We start from the raw sequence: 7526 nt of genomic DNA on the forward strand, positions 1-7526 counted from the left end.
ATGAACGAGTAAACCTTGTTTTAGCCTAGTGAAGTATCACAAATTAATACCTCAGTATTAATTATCCACTGCACGGAATCTCCATGAGGGCACAAGTCTGCATGACGATTTTCGCGTAAAGAGAGGCAGCGCGGGAGAGCTGACTTGTCGCCTGGCAGGTATGTTCTGCTATTTTGAATAAAGCTAGCCATACAGCTAATATAAGTTTTAGGCTATTATTAATTTCGTATAGCTAACTAAATAAATGAAGCTATCTAACAGCAATGCTGTTGTGGGCTTACACATGTAATAATTACAACCAGGAGCCTATAATGGAGGAAGTCAGCTTTTCAGTCAGTCCTATCATTTATATTGAAAATAGGTTATTATAACACAAGGTAAACACACATTTACAATAATTGTTAGGTCTATGTTATTAGCCAAAAATTTACTGATACAAGCACAGAAACATTCATAGCCAGAGGCAACCTAGGCTACACTGCAATTAACACTATACTTATTATACACGCTATGTTCTACAGTGCTGATTCTAAGAACAGGGTTAATTCCCATAAAGTATTAGTATCTCTGTCTCTATCACATACATGCATGGCCAAGGAAGATAGGTTGCATAAACAGATACAAATATAGAGCGATAAGGCGCAAGGGGGACAGGGGAAGAGAATAAACAGTGAGAGGGAAAGAATTGGTGAGTACGCTCTGTCCTGCAAATGCCAGAGCACATCAGCGCCGGAGCTACATCTAGTTTGATGTAAGGAAGTAGCCTACTCGATTGCCTATCCAGGGGCCTTGTATGTGATCAGACCTGTTGAAGGTGGGGTTCGTGTGTGAATGTGAGTATGAAAGTGTGAGTATGTATAGCTGTAAGTATGAGAACGTATCAGTGTAAACTAGGGGTGTAACGATTCGTTTTAACAACGACTCGATTTGTATCACGATTCGTGATTGTCGATACGATTCAAGGACGATATTGGTTCATTTAGAACGATACGATCCGAAACGATTCAGTGACTTGAAATCGATTCAGTAACCTTTTAGCCAAAAATTCAACCAGTGTGACTGAAATAAATACCTGGATACTGGACAGTGCAGGTGAAGTTTCCTAGATTCCTGTTTCTTGTAATGGAATCAGGTATCAATTAATTATGAATATAAATAAACAAGTAAACAACAATGAATGGCAAATGCATTCACATTTTATTTGAATAAAGTGCAAACAACACTTTAGGTTGAATTAACAGGAAGTTAAAATTGTCTGATCTCATTTTCAATATTCAATACATTTTCAATAAAAGTACAGTAAGTGCAACCAACATTTCAACAGTAGGTTTACCTGCTACTTCTGCTTTTGTTTTTCAACATAAAAATATTACAATATTAATATCAAAAATAAAGTGCAACCAACATCTCTTCAGGTTGAATTAACAGTAGGTTTACCTGCTACTTCTGCTTTTGTTTTTCAACATTACAATACAAATACAGTATTAATATCAAAAATAAAGTGCAACCAACATCTCTTCAGGTTGAATTAACAGTAGGTTTACCTGCTACTTCTGCTTTTGTTTTTCAACATTACAATACAAATACAGTATTAATATCAAAAATAAAGTGCAACCAACATTTCTTCAGGTTGAATGAGCAGTGGATGAACCTGCTACTACTCTCATTTTAATAAACAAACAATATTCAACAAAAGATCAAGTGTAACCTACTAGGCTACTCTTCAATGACTACAGATTTTTTTTCAAAAATATCAACTGATCAACATGATCTGGCTGCAGAACACTTCTCTGTGCGTTCACTATGTCGCCAGCAGTACTAAAAACTCGTTCTGCTGGCACACTGGTGCCTGGAATGCACAGGTACCGTTTAGCAAGGGTGGAAAGTACAGGTAGCTCTTTCTCCTGAGATCTCCACCACTTCATGGCATTTTCAGTCAAAGGCAACACATATTTTGCTCGGTACTTTAACACCTCTGCTCTGGCTGTCTCGCTTGTGGATTTTCTTTCTCTTTGGGTGAAGGAATCGCCAAACAGCGCATCTAAGGCTTTCTTCTTACAAGGAGGTGACTCATTTGGAGCTACAATATAAGAAATATATTTCAAAATATAGTCATGTTTCTCATTAATACAAAACAACAACACTCTTTTATTGGTATCACATGAAACACACCTGTGGTCTCTTCATTGAATCCTGACAGCTTTGTGCTTGAGCTTCCCTCGTCTTCCTCCTGATTTCCCATTGCTTGCATCTATTGATGTAAGAATGTGTGAACTGTTCAAATTTCTGCTCTGTAATACTGCACACATAAATTTAGAGGAAGATAAAGAACAGATGAGATTTGAGAGAGGACAAATGAAAGGGGAGAAGAGAAAAGAGCAGAGGAAAGAGGAGAGAAGAGTTACCTGGTGGGACACTTCTGCCTCAAAAACCAGTTTTGTGTAGACCTGTACTCTGTCCTCTTTTTCCAGGTAGGGCAGTTCTTTAAATCGCGGGTCCAACGCTGATGCTGTTTAAAGAACAAGAATATTGCATTCATTGCATTATTAAATTAAGTTGACCTGAAATTGCAAGTGATGACCACCTCCTCAAACACAAAATAATCAGAAGATTAAACTTTAGTATGTTTAAAAGAAATGTGGCACAGTGATGATGTAAAGCCACCATGAACTAAGAATTGTATTGCAGATATCTTGTTTACTTTTCCATATGAAAAAACAACTCAAATTCAAACTTGAAAACGCAAAGGTGTGGCATTTTACAAATTAATACAGTCTAATAACCTAAAATATTAACCAAGTTGATTTTAATTAAGACTCCAAATTAATTACCTATGTTGAGAGCATATTGGGTGCCTCTGTAGCGTGTGGAGAGGTCACTGGCCATCACCCTCTTAATCTCTGCAACCAGGGTTGAGTCGTCTTCGCATGGCTGTAGGTGTTTCAGCAGTTTTGCTTGAAGAGGAGCAATTACAGAGAGAGTTGGCTGGTCTTCTTCACACATCACAGTGGTTGCCATTTTGACAGGACCCATCAACTGAACAATGTCATCCATGTTGGCGATATCACTCTCACTCAGCGTGCCTACATCTGTGACCCCCTTTCGTAGATCCTTGGACATCAGAGTTGCCATTATAGCTGGCTGTTGTTCCAAAAAACGTTCAAGCAATTCGAATGAACTGTTCCATCTGGTGATTATGTCTTGGATCAGTTTATGTTTTGGTAAATCCATCAGAGTTTGTTTTTCCTGTAGGGCGTGACATGCAATCGGGCTGCGGTGAAAATATCCAACCATTTTTCGCACTTTCCCCAACAACCTGGAAGCACGGTCCACCCCCAAACCCTTCTGCGAGGCAAGGTTGAGTGTATGTGCGAAGCAGGTAATGTGTGGACTGAACTGGGCTTCTGCACCGGCCACAATCATATTCCTGGCGTTATCTGTGACGATGGCAGGATTCTTGTCGTAGATTTTCCACTCCATGCAGGCTTCACGCAGTAACGCGCCAATATTTTTACCAGTATGGGCTTCATTTAAAACTCTGGTTAGCAGAACAAAGGTCTTCATTTTCCACTCCGGATCAATGTGATGAGAGGTAATTGTCACATACCCTTGATTTGAGCATGACATCCAGCCATCTGTCGTTATCGCTACTCGTTCAGCTTGAGAAAGCGACAGCTTCACATCATTCTTAGTACTTTCGTACAATGCAGGAATAACCTTTTCTGAGAAGTGTGGTCAGCTTGGTATTGTGTACCTTGGCTCCAATGTTTGAATCATTTCACGGAATCCCGGATTTTCAACCACACTGTAGGGTCGCATGTCTTTGCAGATAAACTTGGCAATTGTTGCCGTGATGTTTTTCGCCCGAGCTGAGTTTTGGCCTAGTCTCTGACTAAACATGCAGGCGAGACCTGAGGCTTCTGCAGAGTTGACTTTACCTTTCGCTGCTGTAGCAGCGGGAACGCTGCAAGAGGTGCCTGGACGGTCGGTGTTGTGTGAAATCCCATGGCGCCTTAGTAGGTGGTTGGAGAGATGTGTCGTGTTGCCGGTGTACTTTACTTGACCTTTACATATCCTACAAACAGCGAGCAACTTATTTAGAACATCTCCGTCTTTGCAAAAGCCAAAGTGTTTCCACACACTGGACCGCAATGGTGGCTTGATAATTTCTCGCTCGTCGGCTTCTCCTCTGTAGTCCGCCATGCTATGTTTGGTTGTCTTTGCGCCTTTGCGCTGCTGTTGGCGCGATGACGTCACGGATAGGCAGACTGAATCGAGTAATGTTTAAAGCCTTTATCATTAAAAGTGCTAAGAAAAAACATCCATATAAAGTCTGACGTGCTTAAATCCAATGGGTTATTTCCTAGTATCGATACAATCAATGTATTACATTTAAAAACGATGTTAGATCGATATATGTTGTCCAAAAGGCCAACTCGCCGAGCACAGATCGATGTAGTTGGATCATAGGAATATAAATCGATACATCGATGTAGTAGATGGATCGTTACACCCCTACTAAAACAATAAAGAAAACAATTAAGAAAAACCATTGAATGAGTAGGTGTGTCCAAACTTTTGACTGTTAGTGTATCTTATCTATGCTTTGATTATGCCCTGTGGTATGGGGTGGTGACGGATATTAGAGGCGAAGTGCAAAAAAAGTTTTGCTGTAGCCTTTTTTTTCATCCAGTCACAAAAAGTACCCAATTGTCATACTTCAGTAAAAGTAAAGATACCTTCATAGAAAATGACTCAAGTAAAAGTGAAAGTCACCCAGTACAGGTGTGGCTGTTCTGCTGCAGTCCACAAGTTTCCACTGAGCTGTCCATTGTCCTGCTTCTGGGGACAGCATTGCTGTCCATGGCACATAATATTTCAAGGACTCCAGAGCCCATTTCATCGCCAAACACTCTTTTTCCACTGTTGCATATTTGGTTTCACGGTGAATCAACTCACGGCTAATGTACAGCAATGGATGTTCCTCTCCATTAACTTCCTGCGAGAGTACAACTCCAATTTCAGTGTCCGATGCATCTGTCTATACAATCAGAGACTCTGAGAAATCCGGCGAATACAACACAGCGGCAGTGCATGAGGCCATTTTCAGTTTTTGAAACGCCTCTTCAGCCGCAGGGTTCCACTGTACCATGGCAGGTTGGGCATTCCGGGTCAGGTCACACAGGGGTCCTAAAATGATTGCATAATCCTGGATGAAACGTCTGTAATAACCGGTTATTCCCAGGAAAGCACGTACCTGTTTCTTATTTACTGGTCGAAGCCAATTCTGGATCGCAGCGACCTTCTTCTCTTGTGGCTTGATCAACCCTCGCCCTATGGAATTGCCCAGATACTTTTCTTCACTTACCTCCAGCGTGCATTTCTTTGGGTTGGCCATTAGTCCTGCTTGCCGAAGGGCGTCGATGACCGCTGTTAATCGGATTAGGTGCTCCTCCCAAGTGTGGCTGTGGATTATCATATCGTCCAGATATGCTGCAGCATAGGATGGATGAGGGCGCAGAATGCGGTCCATCAGCCTTTAGAACGTGGCAGGGGCTCCATGAAAACCAAAGGGCAGTTGCACATATTGGAACAGGCCGTCTGGAGTAGAGAATGCAGTCTTCTCATGAGCTGCAGTGGTCAGAGGAACCTGCCAATACCCCTTGGTTAGGTCAAGTTTACTGATAAACCATGCATCTCACAGTCTCTCTATCATCTCATCTATTTTCGGCATGAGATAAGCATCAAATTCCGAAATGGCATTCAACTTATGGAAGTCATTACAGAATGGACTATCTGGTTTCGACACCAGGACTATCGGGCTGGACCACGCACTGTGTGATTCTTCAATGACTTCCAGCTCCAACATCTTCCTCACTTTTTCTTTTATTGCCGCTCCCTTCGCCTCTGGTGCCCGATAAGGTTTTTGATGGACCCGTATCCCCGGAGGCGTGATGATGTAATGTTGGATGTGATGGGTGTGTCCTGGTAAGGAAGAAAACACATCTTTATTTTTCATAATCAACTCATGTAACTCCTGGGTCTGGGAAGGCGAAACATCTCAGACGGCAGTGTCTTCCAGCAGGTTCTCTGAAGAAGAGGAAGTGGCCGAAAATACTGAAGTCTGTATGTTTGTTCCCCCTACAGTGCTTCTTGACTTACCCACATTTTTAACAGGTTAACATGATACACCGGTTCTGGCTTCCTTCTCCCTGGCTGACGGATGAGGTAGTTCACGGGCCCATTTTCTGCAACACCTCATACAGACCCCGCCATGTGGCCAGGAATTTACATTCCGTCGTGGGTACTAACACCATAACCCGATCCCCTGGGGCGAACTCTCGGGGTTGAGCGGGATGATTATACATTTACATTTACGTCATTTAGCAGACACTCTTATCCAGAGCTACTTACAAATTGGTGCATTCACCACTTTACAATATTTATATATATATATATTTTTTTTTTGTTTGTTTGTTTTTTGTTTTTGTTTTTTTCTCTTTGGGGTGGGGTAAGGGGAGGTAGAATGATTACTTTATCCTATCCCAGGTATTCCTTAAAGAGGTGTGGTTTCAAGTGTCTCCGGAAGGTGGTGAGTGACTCCGCTGTCCTGACGTCGTGAGGGAGCTTGTTCCACCATTGGGGTGCCAGAGCAGCGAACAGTTTTGACTGGGCTGAGCGGGAACTGTGCTTCCGCAGAGATAGGGGGGCCAGCAGGCCAGAGGTGGATGAACGCAATGCCCTCGTTTGGGTGTAGGGACTGATCAGAGCCTGAAGGTACGGAGGTGCTGTTCCCTTCACAGCTCCGTAGGCAAGCACCATGGTCTTGTAGCAGATGCGAGCTTCAACTGGAAGCCAGTGGAGTGTGTGGAGGAGCGGGGTGATGTGAGAGAACTTGGGAAGGTTGAACACCAGACGGGCTGCAGCGTTCTGGATGAGTTGTAGGGGTTTAATGGCACAGGCAGGGAGCCCAGCCAACAGCGAGTTGCAGTAATCCAGACGGGAGATGACAAGTGCCTGGATTAGGACCTGTGCCGCTTCCTGTGTAAGGCAGGGTCGTACTCTGCGAATGTTGTAGAGCACGAACCTACAGGATCGGGTCACCGCCTTGATGTTAGCGGAGAATGACAGGGTGTTGTCCAGGGTCACACCAAGGCTCTTTGCACTCTGGGAGGAGGACACAAAGGAGTTGTCAACCATAATGGCGAGATCATGGAATGGGCAGTACTTCCCCGGGAGGAAGAGCAGCTCCGTCTTGCCGAGGTTCAGCTTGAGGTGGTGATCCGTCATCCACACTGATATGTCTGCCAGACATGCAGAGATGCGATTCGCCACCTGGTTATCAGAAGGGGGAAAGGAGAAGATTAATTGTGTGTTGTCTGCGTAGGAGAGGCCATGTGAGGATATGACAGAGCCAAGTGACTTGGTGTATAGCGAGAATAGGAGAGGGCCTAGAACTGAGCCCTGGGGGATACCAGTGGTGAGAGCACGTGGTGCGGAGACAGATTCTCGCCACGCCACCTGGT

The 7526-nt window shown here is 43.5% G+C and overlaps 1 long non-coding RNA gene across 1 annotated transcript; it reads right to left on the reverse strand.

Moving 5' to 3' along the window:
- Nucleotides 1-1038: 1038 nt before the first annotated feature.
- LOC311108056 lies at nt 1039-2451 on the reverse strand. The gene is made up of 3 exons (XR_014610482.1): nt 2406-2451; nt 2173-2251; nt 1039-2080 (listed from the first exon to the last, which is right to left on the reverse strand). It is a non-coding gene; the product is annotated as an uncharacterized lncRNA (long non-coding RNA).
- Between the last annotated feature and the right edge of the window lie 5075 nt (nt 2452-7526).

Source organism: Coregonus lavaretus (genome assembly GCF_964263955.1).
Source record: "Coregonus lavaretus genome assembly, chromosome: 33".
In the NCBI taxonomy this organism is placed as follows: domain Eukaryota; kingdom Metazoa; phylum Chordata; class Actinopteri; order Salmoniformes; family Salmonidae; genus Coregonus; species Coregonus lavaretus.